This window comes from Panthera uncia, chromosome B1 (genome assembly GCF_023721935.1).
Source record: "Panthera uncia isolate 11264 chromosome B1, Puncia_PCG_1.0, whole genome shotgun sequence".
In the NCBI taxonomy this organism is placed as follows: Eukaryota; Metazoa; Chordata; class Mammalia; order Carnivora; family Felidae; genus Panthera; species Panthera uncia.
Window position 1 is genome coordinate 88,245,889 of NC_064811.1, and position 19,386 is coordinate 88,265,274.

The following is a 19,386-nucleotide window of genomic DNA, read 5'->3' on the forward strand; positions in this document are numbered from 1 at the left end:
TTCCACTCCATCTTGGCATAATCATCCCCTCATTGCCCACCCCGGTTAAGGCAACAACCCTGTGTCACCAAATCCATGGACTTTTTTGGTCTTTATTTTAAGTGCTTTCTCAGGAGCATTTAATGTAGAGTTTCCTTAACATTCATTTCCTTAACATTACACTCTCAGTTTCCTTAACATTGCACTGTCCTACTTTTCTTCCTAGTTATGTATTTTCACCCATTTGCAGGGTTCTCCTTTACCAACCCTCTAATTTTGGGCCCTCTCTTGGACTCTTCTCTTCTTACCCTGGATACTATTTCCAGGCCATCTCATTTTTTTTCCCCCTTAGGATCTACATGCTGACTATTCTAAAATTTGTCTCCAGATCATACCTCTTTTCTGAGTTCCAGACTAACATCATCAGGTGCCCATTTGACATCTCCATTTGTACCACCCACATCTCAAACTCCTTTTTAAAAAAAATTTTTTTTAAATATTTATTATTGAGAGACACAGCATGAACAGGGGAAGGGAAGAGAGAGAGGAAGACACAGAATCCAAAGCAGGCTCCAGTCTCCAAGCTGTCAGCACAGAGCTCGATGTGGGGCTCAGACTCACAAACTGTAAGACCATGACCTAAGCCAAAGTCGGATGCTTAACCGACAAGTCACCCAGGCACCCCCTCAAACTCCTTTTTTAAAAATCATTCTCTGCCTTCACAAACCTGTTCCTATCTTGGCATCCCTTGTCTTGGTAAAGGGCACCACCATCTACCCAAGTGCTTAAGCAAACAAAAATGAGTTGGAGTCATTTTTGGTTCCATCTCCATAGCGCATCAATCTGCAAATTCTGTTCATTCTACTTCAAATCCACTGTACTTCCTGCAATCCCATCTACCATCGCAGACCATGGCCATTCTGCACCTGGGCTGCTGCAAAGCTGGGAGCTGCCCTCCTACACCCTCCTCGTCTTCCTCTAGGCCAGAGGCAGATGGACAATGATATTAAATGTGGCACATAGTACCTTTCATTTTTCTGAAGACTCAAAACACTTCTATTTAATGTAGAACGTTTGCACACATAGTATAGTAGTACTAATATAAACAAGGTAGTCTAAGAGTTTTCATTGATAGAAAAATGTAAAAATATTATACTAACCCCCCAATAATAGACTACCAGATTGAGACTAAGTTCAATAACACATACATGCGGAAGTATATACGATTTTTTGGCATACCATAGAGCCACTAATATGGTAATTGTGAGAAAAGGATACAGATATAGTGCTAAATTTTTAAAAATCAGAATTAGAATTCTCTGTATGATGTTGTTAAAATTATCTTTAACAATAGAAATTTAAGGAAAGCTAATTAGACACCAAAATGTTTACAGTGCTGGGGCGCCTGGGTGGCGCAGTCGGTTAAGCGTCCGACTTCAGCCAGGTCACGATCTCACGGTCCGTGAGTTCGAGCCCCGCGTCAGGCTCTGGGCTGATGGCTCGGAGCCTGGAGCCTGTTTCAGATTCTGTGTCTCCCTCTCTCTCTGCCCCTCCCCCGTTCATGCTCTGTCTCTCTCTGTCTCAAAAATAAATAAAAAACGTTGAAAAAAAAATTAAAAAAAAATGTTTACAGTGCTTATGTTTTTCACTTTTCAATTGCTTTAGAATATGATAATGTTACAGTTTTTTTTTTTTAAGTTTAAAATAAACATGTGTTTAAAACTAAAAAAATGTAAGTATTGGGGCACTTAGGTGGCTCAGTCAGTTAAGTGTCTGACTTTTGATTTCAGCTCAGGTCATGATCTCATGGTTCTGAGTTCCAGCCCCGTGTCAGGCTCTGCACTGATGGCTTGGAGCCTGATAGGGATTCTTTCTCCCCCTCCCTCTGTCCCCTCCCCCTGCTTGTGTGCACATTCGCATGCTCTCTCTCTCTCAAAATAAAGAGACATTAAAAAAAAAAAAGTGGGACACCTGAGCGGCTCAGTCAGTTGAGCTACGGACCCTTGGTTTCAGCTGACGTCATGATCTCGCTGTTCCGGTGGGGCTCTGTGCTGACAGTGCGGAGCCTGCTTGGGATTCTCTCTTTCTCTCCCTCTCTCTCTGCCCCTCCCCCACTCATGCTTACTCTCTAAATAAATAAATAAACTTTTAAAAAATTCTTTAAAAAAAAGTAAGTATTGTTAAATGAGAAGAGTTATATCTGTGTAGGTGAAATTTATGGAATAGTTGTCAAAAAGTGTGTACTTTGAAGCCAAAAATTAATGCTTTATGCCCTAGTGATGCCACTTACTTGGGTGTGATCTCAGGAAAATGATAATCTCTCTTATCTTTGATTCCCTCAAATGCAGAGGAAGTCATTATGAGTACCTAACCTCAGATTATTGAAGTATTTACATTTTATTCATTGTTAACATATGACAAAGCAAATTATTCATCTTAATTTCCATGTTTTGAAAAATAGTGACTTGTCCTCACAGAAAGAGGATTAAATGAGATAATACAGCTAAAGCGATTTGCATAGTCCCTGGCATATAGTAAGTACTCAATAAATGGTAAATATTTGGCCTTTGGATGGGCCTGGCACAAAGTGAATATTTGAAATTCCAAATCCGAAAGGTGAACAGCCTTAATCTCTAGTTGTTCTGGGTGTCATTGTCTCTCCAACTAGACTGTAAACTTCCTATTCCGTGGACTTACATTACTGTCTTCTAAGTTCTAATACTGCTTGTGTTGAACAATAGTCCAAAATACAAGTTTTTCCTTCACACTCTGCCTTTCTATATCTCACTATTGAGAGGTAATATAGTTTAGTTTGGTTCTGAAATTTTTCACGGGAGTGGTGTCCGTTTCACAAAAATGGGGTGTGTGTGCGTATGTGTGTGTGTGTGTGTGTGGTGTATTTTCCCTCTGCTTATATTTTTCACTGCTTATACCTGTCACTAACAAGGACAGTTTTCTGAAGTCAGAGCCTATGGGACTATTTTATTCTTTTGTTGCCTACATAATATCCCATAACATGGAGTCACTTCACTATTGGTTTGTTCCTTAAGGCTTATTCATTTGTTTATTTCACTCATTGACTATTACATGCCAGGCACTACACGGGATCCTGGAAAAATAATAAATAATACTGTAATAAACATTCTAACGCAAAATTTTTTAAAGAAACTTTCCCATTACTGACACCTATGTTTAGAAGATGCACATGGTGATTCTGAGATAAACAATGTGGGCACTAAGTATGAACTTAATAAACATTGTTGGTTGAGTCAATGTTAGATATGTCCAGAGTAAGAGTTAGTATAAGAGGAGATAAGTACTGCAAATGTTTCCCTAACTTAATCAGTATGTTTTATCATAACAAAGAGAGATCTATAAAATGTTATTTGAAGTATGCACTAGTTTAGAAAAAATTGACAAGAACATACTGGTCAACCATTTCTTTCCCTTAGAGCATTCAGCACTATAATTTTTGTAATGTGACTAACCAAGGACTTAGTAAACTTTGATACATTGTAAGAACAAAAAGTTTAAAAAAAAAAAAAGCACCTCTTTCTGTGAGGACAAGTCACTATTTTTCAAAACACAGAAATTAAGATGAATAATTTGTTTTCCCATATGTTAACAATGAATAAAATGTAAAAACTTCATGCAACTCAATCACAATTATACTATTATGTTCACTGGAGGATATTTAAGTGAATAATAATATGGCCTAATTATTTATTTTACAATATTTAAACTGAGGCACAGTAATAACCACAAATCCAGAACTATCCATTAAACAGCTTTCTGGGAGCACCTGGGTGTCTTGGTGGGTTAAGTGTCTGACTTCAGCTCAGGTTTATGATCTGGCGGTCAGTGAGTGGAACCCTACTTTGGGCTCTGTGCTGACAGCTCAGAGCCTGGAACCTGCTTGGGATTCTGTGTCTCCCTCTCTCGCTGCCCCTCCCCCACTTGCAGAGGTGTGCGCTCTCTATCCCTCTCTCTCTCAAAAATAAATAAACATAAAAAAAACAAAACAAAACAGCTTTCTGTAAAGAAAGTGATCCTCCCCTGATGGAGCTGCGGGATTTACATCATGTAGTAAGACAGACGGAATGGCAGGCTTTGTTACGAATTTTTTGAGTTTATCTTTGTGCATAGGCCCAAAAGTCCACAACATCATTTTTTGAGATCTGTAGAAAACCTTATTTGTACATATCTCCATAACGTCCAGATATTTGAACTTTATAAAGTAGGGAATCAGTGGGATATTCACCCAAACTTGCCTGTGGCTACACATTTGAATCTAGTCCCAGGACACCCAAACTTCTGATGAGGTCTGTCTGTGATTCTCCACAAAAACTGTTGGTTTGAATTTCCATTTACTTTGACTGCATCCTAGCAAACCAATCTATTTGCTATTGTCTTCTGGGCAAAATGCCTAGGCTTTGTAAAATTGAAAATGAATTCCTCCTGAAAAGGAAAAATAAACCCAAGGAAAATTAACTTCACTTGTTGGTGTGCTCTTCTGGGTTCTTGCCTTTCTGCAGCTTTAAGTGAGTGCATTTTTCACAACAACGATGCTGAAACTTTGGTTAATTTCAGGAGCAAGTTCATTTGGGGGAAGCTTCTGTAGTGGAATCTTACAGTTGTGTGTTTTGGAACAGCCCTGTGTATTTGTTGTTGTTGTTGCTGTTGTTATTGTTATAGTAGTTTTTAATTATCATAGATAAATGATTGTTTCCCTACATGATTTCTGCAATAGGCACCTAGAGATACCTCTGGATTATTTTTGTTGATTATATGTAATCACCCATAAGGCAATGCAAATTCTAAACATAATTACCCTGTCCAGAAGTAGAAATGAACATAAAATATTTGTCATTTAAATTCAATGAAGATTTGGCCAATTCTAATTCATCCTATTTAGACTCTGAGCCTGCCATTGTTTACTTTGAAAACTGCCCAGCAGGTGTATGAATAGCAACTCCAAGAAACGTAGAGCCTTAACCATTTTTAAGAAGGCAACACCCCTTCTAAAAACATATCTGCTGAGCTCATCAAGGAAACCACTGGGCCGCCTTGTGCTCCAAAAGCTGCGGAAGAGCGCAGCGCTCACTTGAGCAAAGAACTACTCTCTCAATGTTTATTTTGGTTACGGTCTCTTGTCCTTAAAGAGAAGCAAATCAATTAACAGGACAGATGACACGGCGGTTAGTCACCGAGGGGAAAGTATTATTAGCCTCATTAACTTGGAGCACCCTTCCAGCTCACACCTAGAGTTGGCCACCGAGCGGACCTATTACTGACACAGCCAGGCAACCTTGCGAGGTTTGGAAACCCACTTCTTCGACCTAGGCCCGGGCACCAACCCTTCGAATAACCGCTGACGTCCCCAAGCCCACTCACACCCACGTCAGGAAGCAGTTCCTGAAGAAGGCGAGGCACGGGGTGGGGGAATCCCTTCCCCGCCCCATCCTTAAAAGTTGCTGGGAGCGGCACCCAAAGAACTTTCCCAGATTGATCTCTGTCACCGCTCAGGGAGGTCTGCTCCGGGCCCTCAGGCTTTCCGCCCGGAGCCAATCGGCCGTGCCTGCCAAGCCCCTCCTTCCCAGCACCTTTAATGGTTGAGAGAGGGGAGGGTCGGCTGGGGTTTTCTTCTTAAGAAGTCGCACCGGTTTTTCGAGCTCCGCTCTGCGCCTGGAGAGCCACAGCAGCGGGAACGGCCGCTGCCACCACCGGGCCGCGGGTGAGTCACTGTTTGGAAATGGAGTGGGCGGGCGAGGGTGTGAGAGAATGAATGATGTCAGGAGCGCGCAGGGCGGCGGGCGGGGAGAGCGGGCCGCCGGGCCGCGGTAAACACGGAGCGCCGCGCCGCGCCGCGCCGCGGGCCGAGCGGGCGGGGAGACCCCGCCCTCGGCGCGCACGGAGCCGTCCTCTGCCGCCGAGCCCGGCCCCGTGCTGCAGCGCCGCCGGGAGCGGCCTCGGGGGCGGCGGCCGCGGGAGGGAACCGGAGAGCGGCTTCCTCGGCGGGGCCGCGGCGCGCACGGCGAGAGACCCCGAGCAAACTTTCTAGCGGCTTCGGTCCGGGGGTGGCTGCGGCAGCGGGCTCCGTCCCCTGGCCGATCCCGCCCGGGAGCCGCCGCCTTCGGCCGGGAGCGTCGGGAGCCCCAGGGTGAGGAGCGCCCGGAGGGGCCGGGGGAGGAGACCGGGCTGAGAAGCCGCGCGACGGACGCGGCGCGGGGAGGGGGAAGGTGGATGGCGAACGCGGACGTGGCTCTAATTCGGCCCCCGCGCGCCCCGCCCCAGGGCATCCTTCCTCCAGGTTTTGCCTGCTAGGGGGTGAGTGCGTGGCCGAGTCTCCCAGCTCTGAGCATTCGTCTCATTCATTTGCAACCATTTCGGGTAACTCGGTCCTGGCGTTGAAAGGACACAGATTAAACCGTGCATTGTCCAGAGCCACTCCGGAGGGCAGGACTGAAGTTCAGGAGGTGGAGGAGGGACTGTCTTGTTCTTTTCTGAGAGCCACTTACTGACGACGTGTGGACAGTAACAGTCCAGCCCTGGGCTGCCCTCCCTGAAGCCTTTCAACGGTTGGCATTCCCGAGTTACTTGGCTTAAGGAAAGGGATGGGTGGGAGTGGACGCGTCTACCTCTCCGAGATACGGATCGTCGTCAATAACCCGCGGCGACCCCTTGAAACAACTCAAATGTTCTGCAGTCTTTTCTTTCTGTTCATCAATCTTGGCCATTCTTCTGTTTCATCTTGCTTGCTCTAATATGACCTCAAAACGTTTTGATGTTTATGCTAAATTTTGAAGACATTCAACTGTTTAGTGACCCCAGGTTGGGTGTGGATTTTGAATTTGAACTTTTCAGATCGTTGGTGTCGCTCGTAGTCTCCTCTAATAACGGTGGGTTCCCAGTCACATTAAACACTCTGAAGCAGTAAAATGGGACTATAACTACAGATGAGAATAATGAGGGTTAAAGCAAGAAAGACCTGTCATAATGTATGGCGCAACTCAGACCCCAACAAATTGTGACTTTATGTATAAATAATAGTGTGTTTGAGTGCTGGATTGGGTGATAACCAGTGAATTGCCACAGAATTTCCTGCCCAGTAAACCTGGTGGGCTGTGGTCTGGCGTGGGAAATCCTTTGGCAAGTTCCTCAGATCTTCAGGAAGCTAAACCTTTCATTGTGGATACCTGACAGATTTTGGTTGCCACCCCATTTCAGGGGAATTTCTTGTTCACTGTTTAAACAGAGCCAGAGCAACGGCTGAAACTGACAAACCTAGAATTTGGAGGAAGACTGGACATGTGGAAAACTCTAACTTTACCCTTAACTACCCACCCCCCCACCCCCAAATAAGCAGTGCAAAATTCTCATGGTCCTTTCCTTAGTTTGCTGCTAGCCTTACTTCAGGGTAGTCTTCTGGTTGAAGTGTTGTTTTGCGAGTTAATATTTAATTTGGTTTCTTTAGTTTTCATTTTTAAGTAAAGCTGGTTGACTTATAAACCTGGAGGGAAACACTGGACACCTTTGGGCTGCTGCCTCCTGGTCTGCGTTTCTCTTCTGGGATTTTATAAAGCCCTAGGAAGTATTTGGAGGGATAGGAAGTATTTGCTTGGGTGATATTGAAAACGTTTGTTCTTAACCATATCTAAAACGGCTTTTAGGGTCAAAGGTCAGAGGGAATTTTTCACACCACATGATGTAGAATGGTCTTGGGCTTTAGAATCCAGGAGACCTGAGGCTATCTGGGTGGTAACCTGACTCTCCCTATTTGAGCAAGTTAAACTGGGATTTTCCGGATACTTTACACAATATATAGGGGAAAATAAAAATAATCTTACATCTATTAAAATAAACAATAGAATACAAATGATATCTTTTTCTTATTTTTTTTTTTTGTTTATTTATTTTGAGAGAGAGAGAGAGAGATAGCATGAGATGGGGAGGGGCAGGGAGAGAGAGAATCCTAAGCAGGCTCCACACTGTCAGCGCACAGTCCAATGTGGGGCTGGAACCCACGAACCAACCGTGAGATCATGACCCAAGTGGAAATCAAGAGTCCATGGCTTAACCAACTGAGCCACCCAGGTGCGCCTGGACTTTTTCTTTTTTAAAGAAGTGATACTTTGAAGGGAGTTTTGTTTTGGGTGGAGGGGGGTTGACAATTACTAGACAGTTTCAGACTAGAGTAGCCTACCTACCTTTATCTGGCTATCTTATGGGGGAATTGAAGCCTCTAACCTGAACTGTCAGACATTTATTCACTTCATTCAGTTGGTGAACATTTAGTGAACAGATACTCTATTCCAGTCACTGTGCTAGGTACTGGTGATGCTAACACGAAGGAGATTTTGTAACTGTCCTTGTAGCTTACAGTCCAGTACAGAGCGTCCCTTGGCTTTGAAAATAGAGGGGGAAAGAAGGAGCCAAAAAAGAGGAGACAGTGGGGAATGGGGAGGAAACAGAAAGTGACTAGGCTCCCATAGGCTGCCTCCCACTGGTAATAGCAAGATCCAGTGGCTTTCTAATGAGTCCCGAAATGGGGCTCATAAATTCGTAAGAGGCTGAACAATGCAAGTATGACTTCCTTTGTCCAATAAAAATATTATAGACAAGTTTGGCTGTTAAATTAAGTAATTTTAAATGAACCCCAGAGCAAACTGGTTTAAATGAAATCTGAAGGGTAAATTCAACTCAACCAAGACTTATTTACTGTGAGCAAAGCTCTATGGTAGGTTTTTAAGAAGATGATTTCTGTGTGAGAATATTCCAATTTATTTAATTTTCCCCCATATGATAAGTATATTACTTATGCAAGTTTAAAAGTACAGATAAACAAACCAGCCATCACTCAGAAAATCACTTAATACTATATCTTCAAATTTTTTCACCCTGTGAACATATAACACAAAGAGCTAATGTGTATTGAGAACACTGATTTAAAGAGAGAAAATAACTTGCCTGAAGTTGCACTGCTAGAAAGTCATTCTCTACAAAACTGAGTTTGTTCCCTATACCTTATTTTCTAACTTGCTTTTTTCATTCAAATATGGACGTCTTTATCACTAAAATACTCTTTTACAGCAGCTTTTATAATTTTCTATTATATGGCTGCATCCCAGCTGAACCAATCGCCTATTTTTGGACAGTTAGTTTGCTTCCAGTTTTTACTATTTTAAGCAACTCTGCATTAAGTATCCTTCTAGCTATGTCTATGAGTATATAATCCATGATCACTTTAGTCATTTTGCATTTTAAAAAGTGAATTATAATGTTCAATTTAGCTGCCTTTTTTTAAATGATATTCAGAATTAGAAAACTTTCTCCTCTCTCTTTAAAATTTAAGTTTTAGTTTCTGTGTTCCTTTAGTGTTTCTCATAAGATTTCAGCAATAGGATCAACATTCTCTGTGGAGCTGCACAATAGGTCAGTAGCTCATTACGCAAGGGATTTATCTGATGAAAACAGAACACACAGGCTTTCTTAAAGAGCTATTTGGGCTTGTATTTTGTTGTTCGCTGTAAAGCTAAAGTTTTGTGGGGAAATATAGCAGAATGGAGCAGTGCTAATTTTGCCTGGTAACTCTCTGGAAGAAATTCTGCTTCTACAATTTGCCTCCTTCATTCCCAGTAAGATGGCCAAGTTAAAACTTTCAGTCATTGCATTTAGCAGATTTATCACTACACTAGCTTTAGACTAAGCACCATCACTTTTAAATAGGTCACCTTTTAAAAAACCTTATGTGTTTGTTGTTTGATCTCTTGAAAAACATATCATTGGTAACACATTTTTGGGTTGATTTAACGAAAGGGCAATAAATTTCCACTAGCTAATTTTCATTATAGGTATAAAGCATTTCTTCATTTATGCATTCTCATGTTTTATTATTCTATCATACCCTCTTTGCTACCTGGAGTCAGCATTTAAATTTTGCTATGGGTTTACATTTGCATTTCCAATGCCAGTTACTCTGTTCTTATGGTTTTAATAAAGGATGTTAGATTATGCATAGTGTTCAATTTAGCCTTTTCTTTTTTTTTTAATGTTTTATTTTTTATTTATTTTTGAGACAGAGAGAGACAGAGCATGAACGGGGGAGGGTCAGAGAGAGAGGGAGACACAGAATCTGAAGCAGGCTCCAGGCTCTGAGCTGTCAGCACAGAGCCCCACGCGGGGCTCGAACCCATGGACCGTGAGATCATGACCTGAGCCGAAGTCGGATGCTTAACCGACTGAGCCACCCAGGCGCCCCCAATTTAGCCTTTTCATACAGAAACTCAGATCAGTTCTAATTTCTATCCATGACTTTTCTAGGATGAAAATATAAATAGGGTAATCTGTTATTTGCTGGTTAGTTTTCCCTGCTACCAAACCCTAACTTGATGATTTGCTGACAATTTAAGATTCAGCTTTACAATTTTGTTTCGTAGTTTAATCATGGCACTTAAAACTTTCAAACCAAATTTGGCACATTCTTAGATTTTTTTAAAAAGAAGCATTAAGTGGATTGAGTGTTGTACTGTTAAAAAAGAATAAAACAACATATTAAAATTGTTAAAGAGGAGGTAACAAATTCAAAGCCAAAGTGTCCGAAAAGAAAGCCAGGTACTAAAAGTCAAATCAGGTGAAAGATTCTGGAAGGACCCCTTCAGGTGAATGTCACTTCTTTGCCTGGTACTGTCTGTGCTGAGGTTCATTTATAGTGATGCATTTCATCTGTGGAAAGAAAGATGCCCAGATGTCAGGGTTAGCCTTGGGCAGAATTGGGAAGGAGCTGAAGTACCCACCTTAGGGCATCCTTGACTCTTAAGTTTATTTGGCTGTACTTGTTTCACCAAGAAAGTGTTCAGTGAGTATCTGAACAAAGGTAAATCGCTCTCCAATTGAAACTGTGGAACTGGAGGCATCATATTTATGGAAAATTGGGGGAGAAGTGTCTACCCCTGGAATTTAATTACCTCCTTAAAATTTTTTTAAAGTTTATTTATTTTGAGATAGAGAATGCACAAGCAGGTGAGGGGCAGAGAGGAGAGACAGGATGCTTTCTGTGCCATCAGCGCAGAGCCTGATGCAGGGCTCGAACGCACGAACTGTGAGATCATGACCTGAGCTGAGATCAAGAGTCGGATGCATAATCGACTGAGCCACCCAGGTGCCCTTGCCTCTTTTTAAGATGATTAGAAATGCAAAATACGTGATACGAATTAAACTCTTGAAAAGCTGTTCCTCAACTGGGAAGGAGCTGAAGAGAGGGGTAGCCCTGGAGATGGAGAGACGACTGTAGAGACCAAGATGGAAATGTGCGAAAGGTCTGTTCCAGGTTGGCTCCTCCTGTTGGAACTGGGGTCGTGCGTGACCCTGGAGCATCTGGCCTGGCAGGTGTGACAACATGTGTCAGAGACCTCCTTGGCCTGTTTTGCCAAGGAGAATCATCCTGGGAAGGCACTCTTAACATACACTTCACTGGATGAGTTAAGGATCCTTTTCCTTAACCTGGGAATTACTTTAAGTAGGTAATCTGATCTAATACCTAGAGAAAATGAGAAGGAATGAGTTTTTATTTAGGGGTAGGGATGCCAGTCAAAGAAAGACTATATGGTTTTGGATCATGGACCACTTAGTGAATTGAGGGGCCTTGGAGGCATACCTTTAGATGGCAGCCCATGTCCAAAGAAGTGGAGACCTCTCCGGAAGACACTTGCAGCAGTAGTTGAACTTGAAGCCAGGCCTTTGACACAGAGCTTGTCCTCCAAGCTTCCTCACACCCAGAAACTGGAGCTAATCGGGGAAAATAGTGATGGTTGAGTAATGGCAGATACTCTGAGATAGCATTTTTTCATCTACCCTGGAACCACTCTCTTCATCTCCAGACTGCCCTGCAAAACAGAAACTGTGCTGTCTCCACTGTGGAGGTAGGGAAGCCATTTTTAGAAATGTTAACACACTCAAGGCCACAGAGCAAGGGTTTGAAGGGAGGGCCGGCTGATTCTAATGTCCCACACTGCCCGATATCCCTCCAGGCTTTCTGTAATCTTTTCACTGGCTTTGGAAATATGGCAGTTTTTAGGGAGTGGATATTTTGATACGGGATTGTATGTTTACCACCCCATCGGCTGGGATGCTTCTTTGGTCTCAGCTGACCTCAGGTCATGAAGTAACACCAGAGAGATGAACACACACAGGCTTAGGCCCACCTGGACAAGTGCAGCTGTGTGAAATATATGGTCTTGTGGCCTCCTAAAGAAAGACACACTCATCAGGGAGGATAGTGGGGTGTCATGAATCCCAACACCACCCCTCACCACTAGGTGACCTTGAGCAGCTTTCTCAGATGAACCTCCATTTCCCGGCTATAAAAAGGGAATAAAATATTTACTTCAATAAGGTGACTGTATGATGTGTAAAACTTTGTGAGCAAAACTTCAAGGGTAATGCTTGGTTCATAGTAAATACTCAGTGGCTTATTTTATTTTATTTATTTTTTTTTTTTGCATATAACCTGCATCTCTAACTTTTAAAACAAAGAGTTCAATTCTGTTACCTCAAAAATCAAATTATTTCTCATTATTTTTTAAAAACTTCTTTAAATGTTTATTTTTGAGAGAGGGCGCACGCATGAGCACAAGCAGGGGAGGGGCAGAGAGAGAGGGAGACACAAAATCTGAAGCAGGCTCCAGGTTCTGAGCTGTCAGCTTAGAGCCTGACACTGGGCTTGAACTCACGAACCGTGAGATCATGACTTGAGGTGAAGTCAGACATTTAACCGACTGAGCACCCAGGTGCTCCATCATTATTTCTTTTGCAATAGAATAGCCATTCATCACATCATGCCTGTATTGGTAGGGTCTGGGTCCTATCCTTCACCCTTCCCTCCTCCTCCTCATCACGGTTAAAATGAAATAATTGAAGTTGTTTGTGCATTGCCATTGAATTCAAGAACTTTCATAAGAACTATATAACATCATCTGTGAATGCTGAAAAGCTTTCAAAGTAGCAATCACAATATGCCAGCCCTCTCAGCAGATGCTGGTAGCATTAACGTAGCACAATTGCTGTGCCTTACGGAGCACAGCCTTCTGAAGAGTATTGTACCATGAACACCACTGTCCCAGAAAATGCCCAGGGCCATTAAGAATCACAGACCCCACTGTCCTCCCCGATGCTGTGAGTCTTTCTTTAGGAGGCCCTGAGACGGTTTATTTCACACAGCTGCTACTGTTTTCTGAGATTTGCATTTGTCCAGCAAGTTGTTTAATGTCCAGTTATGACCACCCCAGTAGCTACCCAACTTTAATAGCAAAAAAAGGCATTGTTTTTGTTAAAAAATTATATATATATATTATTATATATAATATATATAATAAATATATATAATAATATATATAATTATATATATAATAATATAATATATATATAATAAAATTATATATATTATATATACATATATATATAATCTGTGTGTGTTTATGATATACTCTCTATAATGGGTTAGTGCTGAGAAGCACATTCCCTTGGAATATAGTTCGGCAAGTTATAAGCAGCAAGCAGGAACATTTAAAATTTTATTCACCAAATACTTAAAGCACTCACTATTTGCCAAGGTTTTTTCTGAGCACTTAGAACTTCTCTACTTCTCCCCAAACACTCTGAGGCCGATATTATTATCCCTGTTTTAAGAATCCCCATCTGAGACAGAGAGGTTAAACTTGCCTAAGGTCACAGAGCTGGTATAAGGCAGAATTAGATTTTGAAAGCAGTTTGGCAGTGGAGTTGAACCATTGCACTTAAAGAATCTAGCATGGAGGGGCACCTGGGTGGCTCAGTTGGTTGAACATGTGACTGGCTCAGGTCATGATCTCACAGTTCATGGGTTCGAGGCCCTCGTCGGCCTTTGCACTGACACTGCAGAGCCTGCTTGGGATTCTCTCTCTCCCTCTCTCTCTCAAGTATAAATAAACCTAAAAAATTAAAAAATATATATCATTAGAGTAGCAGACATAAAATTGCAAATCATGCTGAGCTGTGTGCACTAATCTCGGGAATGGGAGAATGTACTTCTTTTCCAGACTCAATACCAACCCTGACTGAACACTCGGAAACTTTTAGAGAACTATGTCTGACAATACTGTACTGAAAGGTAAGCATCACTATCTTTCAATACTGATACTGAAATACAGGACCTAGTTTCAATACTGATACTGAAATACAGGACCTACTGAAATACAGGACCTAGTTTAATCCTCTGGGTGGTAAGTCACAAGGAATTGATGGCACAAACTCACGAACTGTGAGATCATGACCTGAGCTGAAGTTGGACGCTCAACCGAATGAGCCACCCAGGTGCCCCATGATATTTATTTTTTAAGTTTTAAGGCTTTCACCCGTTATAACATAGTTGAAAGTTCTATTGGGGGCCAGTATTTGTACATGTGAGGTTTCATTGACTGTCTTCTAATTGGTATTGGAGATGGTGGTCGACAGAATCATGGCCCCCCTCAAAGGTTTCACATCCTAATCCCCAGGATCTGTGTATCTACTATGTTACATGGCAAGGGGGAATTAAAGTTGCTAATCAGCTGATGTTACCACATGGAGATTAGCCTGGATTGTTTGGTTGGACCCAGTGGAAAAGAGAAGCACAGGAGTCAGAATCAGAGAGTCCGAACTAGCAGTTTTGAGTTTAAAAAACTTAAAGGACTATTGCTGGCCTTGAAGATGGAAGGGGACCACTAGCCAAGGAATGTATGCAGTCTCTCAAAGCTGGAAAAGGTAGGGAAATAGATTCTCCCCTAGTGCCTCCCAAAAGGAATACAGCCCTGCTCACACTTGGATTCTAGCCTAGTGCAACCCATTTTGTGCTTCTGAACTCCAGAACTGTACGAAAATAAATGTGTGTTGTGTAAGCCGCTGTGTAAGCCGCCAAATTTGTAGTAACTTGTTACAGCAGCAAAGAGAAACTAATAGAGTTACCACAACAATTTGCATTTGGATCTGTCCCTTAGGCCAGCACCGGGAAAGCTGTGTAATCTCATGATTTGTTGTTATGGCACATCAGGTATAGCAAGTGTTTATATTTTGGGGGCTATCATATTTTACATGCAAAACTAACCGCTTTGGGGGCTTTTGATAATTCTGTACGTTCTTATACCTAGCAAATATTTAAAGTGACAGTACCAAGGTTTCAGCAAAAAAAAAAAAAGTCTGTTGGTTCTGGAGCAAGTAGCGCCACTTTGCTGGGCCTTTTTCATCAGAGTTGCAGGACAGAAATATGGCTCTGCACTCCACGTGGTGGTCATCACCACTCTGCGTTTGTTTGGGGGTAAGATGATAGTCCAAATGTGGGGGTGATTATCACTTGAGTTCTGACTCCAGAGTCCTTTAATTGTTTTCTAAATCTGCTCTTTGCTTATCCGGCAACTTTATTAGGAATTCTCTGAGAGCAAGGGCGTATCTGTACAAGGACTTCCCAAACTATAGCAAATTAAATAAAAGATGGAATCATTCATTGGATCGTCTATAGTAAGTATCCAGAGGGTTACAGGACCCCAGAGTAGGTGATATCTTGGAATCGAAGAATCAATTACTAGAATTAAAAATAACAAGAATTGGGGGAGGGGGGCGCCTGAGTGGCTCAGTCGGTTAGGCATCCAGCTTCGGCTCAGGTCATAATCTCATGGTTTGTGAGTTCAAGCCCCATGTCGGGATGTGTGCTGACAGCTCAGAGCCTGGAGCCTGCTTTGGATTCTGTGTCTCCCTCTTTCTGTGCCCCTCCCCTGCTTGCATGCACACACACTCTCTGTCTCTGAAAAATAAACATTAAAAAAAATAACAAGGATTATAATGGATGGGATTAGTTTTGTTTTGTTTTTTAAAGGAATCGTCCAATAGCTAATCTTATGTTGTGATTTGGAGACAACTTCCATGAATTCAGGTCTCTCCTGGGGTGCCTGGGTAGCTCAGTCTGTTAAGCTTCAGCCTCTTGATTTTGGATCAGGTCATGATCTCACAGTTTGTGAGATTGAGCCCTGTGTTGGGCTCTGTGCTGACAGCGTGGAGCCTGCTTGGGATTCTCTCTCTCCCCCTCTCTCTGTGCCTCCCCTTTTCACTCTCCCTCTCCATCTAAATAAATAAATAAATAAATAAATAAATAAAAATTTAAAAGTCAGGGTCTCTCCTTTGTACAATGTAGACATAGCAGTGTAAGGAATAAAATCTTGGGATTTTCCTATATTAAAAAATGAAAGGGGCACCTGGGTGGCTCAGTTAAGCGTCCATCTCTTGATTTCAGCTCAGGTAATGATCTCATGGTTCTTGATTTGGGCCCTGCAATAACAGCATGGAGCCTGCTTGGGATTCTCTCTCTCTTCCTCTCTTTCTTACCCTCTCCCAAGCACTCTCATCTCTCTGTCTCTCAAATAAATACATAAATAAAATTTTAACAAATGAAATAAGGGCTAATGTAAGATTTTTAAAAATAATTTTAAAGAAATATTGGTAGAAAATTAGCTGGATGGCATAAATATATATATATGACTGTTTCTAGGAGAAGAGACTGCCTTGTGTAGAAATATTTAAAAAAATGGAAACTTTTAAAACCACAGAGATAGGACATTTTCATATTTGCATTTCCTTTGAATGTACCCCTTTGAGATTTGGAGTCACTTTGTTAATTTAAGGGGGAAATTATATATGCATAAAAAAAGTAGGATTGATTTCATCTTAAATGTGAAGGTTTGGAAGAAACTCAAATGATGTGTAGGAAAGAAGCTTTTGGTCTGTGTTCTAAAATGCTTTGGGAGGAGATTTTTCTGGGCTCTCATCTCCTTAGTCTAGGAACTTCTCGAGCCTCGGCTCTAGGGGTGCCAGGCTCCTGTAGGACTCTGGACTCCTTTGCTTGCATTTTCTCCTCATCAGGCAATTCTTGGTTAATAGTTTGCCTTCCCTGCCAATATCTCCATCATGGAATGAAGATGTCTTAGTTATTTAAGAGGCCTAGTAACCTTCACCAGTACCAGAAAGAAGGTATCTATCCTATCTCATAGCCATCCCTGATAAGTTAATAGATAAATGTTTCCTGTTGCACCTTTTGTTAGTATGAATCAGAGCTTCTCTCTCCTGGGTGAGCTGATGAAATAGTTTCTGGGCAAAGATCAGACCTGGGACCAAGGTGCTGCCCTGCCCTCCAGGAGGTAACCATCCCCTAAGAACTCAGTGTTGTCCAATAGAAATATATATGAGCCACGCATGATAGCTACATGTATAATTTGAGTTTTCCAACAGCCACATTACAAAAGTTTTTTTTTTAAGTGAAATTAATTTTAAGAACATATTTAAAAAAAATTTTTTTTAATGTTTATTTATTTTTGAGACAGAGAGAGACAGGGCATGAACGGGGGAGGGTCAGAGAGAGGGAGACACAGAATCTGAAACAGGCTCCAGGCTCTGAGCTGTCAGCACAGAGCCCGACGCGGGGCTCGAACTCACGGACTGCGAGATCATGACCTGAGCCGAAGTCAGATGCTCAACTGATTGAGCCACCCAGGTGCCCCTTTAAGAACATATTTTAACTCAATAGATCAAAATATTCTATTTACTATTGCCAATTATAGTCAATATAACAATTCTGGGAATATTTATTTGTTTCTAAATTTTTGAAATCTGGTATACATTCTGCACTTAACAGCACATCTCTGTGTGCATTGGCCACGTCTCGCATGCTTAGCTATCTGTGGTTAGCAACTACTGTACTGGGAAGTGCAGCTGTGACCAATTTTATCTTTAAGCAAAAATACCCTGCATGAATCTGAGGATAATTCCTTAATAGTTGCCATCTAGTGATTCTGGTGTGTTGTATAAAAACTGAATTAATTATATCATGGTGTCGCCTTAGCACCAGAAAAAACTGGTTCTGGTGCCTTTTGCTGGAAAGAGTGAACAGGCTGAATGGTACCGGGGAACATCTCTCTGAGGTTATCTGTAACATAAATTTGTGAATTTCAATGCCAGGAGGTGTGTCTAGGCCTATAAATGAAATATGTAGATTATTAGGATAATGCTTAGAGAAAAGATGACTGTTCCTATGCATTTATGAGCTGATACCATAGGATGTGTGAAGCATCTGGCCTGGTCTCAGCCCCAGTGCCTCCCCACATTTAACTCCTCTCCTCTGTCACCTCACTCTCTACCTTTTTATCTACCATTGTCTTCATCCTGTCCTTGCCCTGTGTATATACATAATGCTGCTTACTCATGTATGCCCTTGTTCAGTTCCCTATTGTAACAATTTGAGGAGCAAGTCCACTCTAAAACCTAGATCACAGAAATTATTACTTGATACCAAATATTGGTCTGCCAGAAACAGATTAGAATATAAGAAGACACAGGCACGATGTGAGAGGGAGAGAGGAGAGAGGGAGACACGGGAGGGGAGGGGGGAAGGAAGGGAAGAGTGCATTTATGTGTGGGAACATAACTAAAAGCAGAGGATTTCATAGCAAAACATTTCCCAGCTATTGGGCAAGCCACTGTTCTCACCAAATTCTCAAGATAGGTTTCTTTGGGTTTCATAAATGTACTGACACTACACAGATGGCTGAGACATAGTTCCAAGCCCTCTTTGATTCCTTCTGAAGTTGATTAGCACATTCAACACAATGTTGTGAGCACTTGCTAGGTGCTAGACTTTATTCTTGATTCTAGAGATTCAGTGAATAGCAGTCAGGGCTCCTACCCTAATGGAGATTGTTTGAGTTTATGCGTTGAGAGAGGAAAGGACGCCGAAAAGAAAGATTGCACAATGATAAACAAGTAAAACCAATAAGTAAAGAAGGTTAAGTTCAGAGGTAGAGCTGGTCTTTAAGGGCAACTTAAGGGTGATATGGTGGAGAGTGACTGGGGAAGCCTGTTCTAGCACAGTTACGAAAAGTTTGTTGGAAGCAGTGAGACTTGTAGTGGGTTGTGAAGGATGAGAGGGAAGGGCATATGCATCAGCCTGGGGAGGAGAGTGCTTGGTCACACAAGTGGTGGGAAGGAGCCAGCAGTGAGGGAGAAGTGGCTCAGCCGGCAGAACCAGGTTGGATGGGGCTTGCAGACTTTGTGAGGAGTATGGTCCTAACTGCAAATGCAGTGAGAAGGCCTTATGACTTGATCTAAGAAGGAGCAGGCATGATCTGATTTACATTTATAAGACTGTGGCTGCTGGGCAGAGAATGAGGTGGAAAGGAGCAAGAGTAGAAGCAGGATCAGTTGTTAAGCTACTGCACCAGAAGGGATGCAGCCTGTATGGGAGGCCGTATGAGAGAGGGAGAGCCCCAGATGCATTTGAGAGGTATGGAGATTGAATTGACAAGACTTATGGTTAGGTTTGGATGAGGGGCATGAGAGAGTAGGAGAAGTCAAGGA

At 42.2% G+C, this 19,386-nt stretch overlaps 1 protein-coding gene across 2 annotated transcripts in view; it reads left to right on the forward strand.

Moving 5' to 3' along the window:
* The window catches only part of SGMS2 (sphingomyelin synthase 2), a 98,312-nt gene that overhangs the window by 13,918 nt on the left and 65,008 nt on the right, over window positions 1-19,386 (forward strand). Inside the window, exon 1 of one of the 2 annotated variants that reach the window (XM_049630995.1) lies at window positions 5,627-5,713. The exons of the other annotated variant lie outside the window; for it this stretch is intronic. The gene's annotated coding sequence lies outside the window, so the exon portion shown is untranslated. Of the gene's footprint in view, window positions 1-5,626; window positions 5,714-19,386 lie in introns of those variants that run through there. 2 annotated transcript variants of the gene reach the window in all.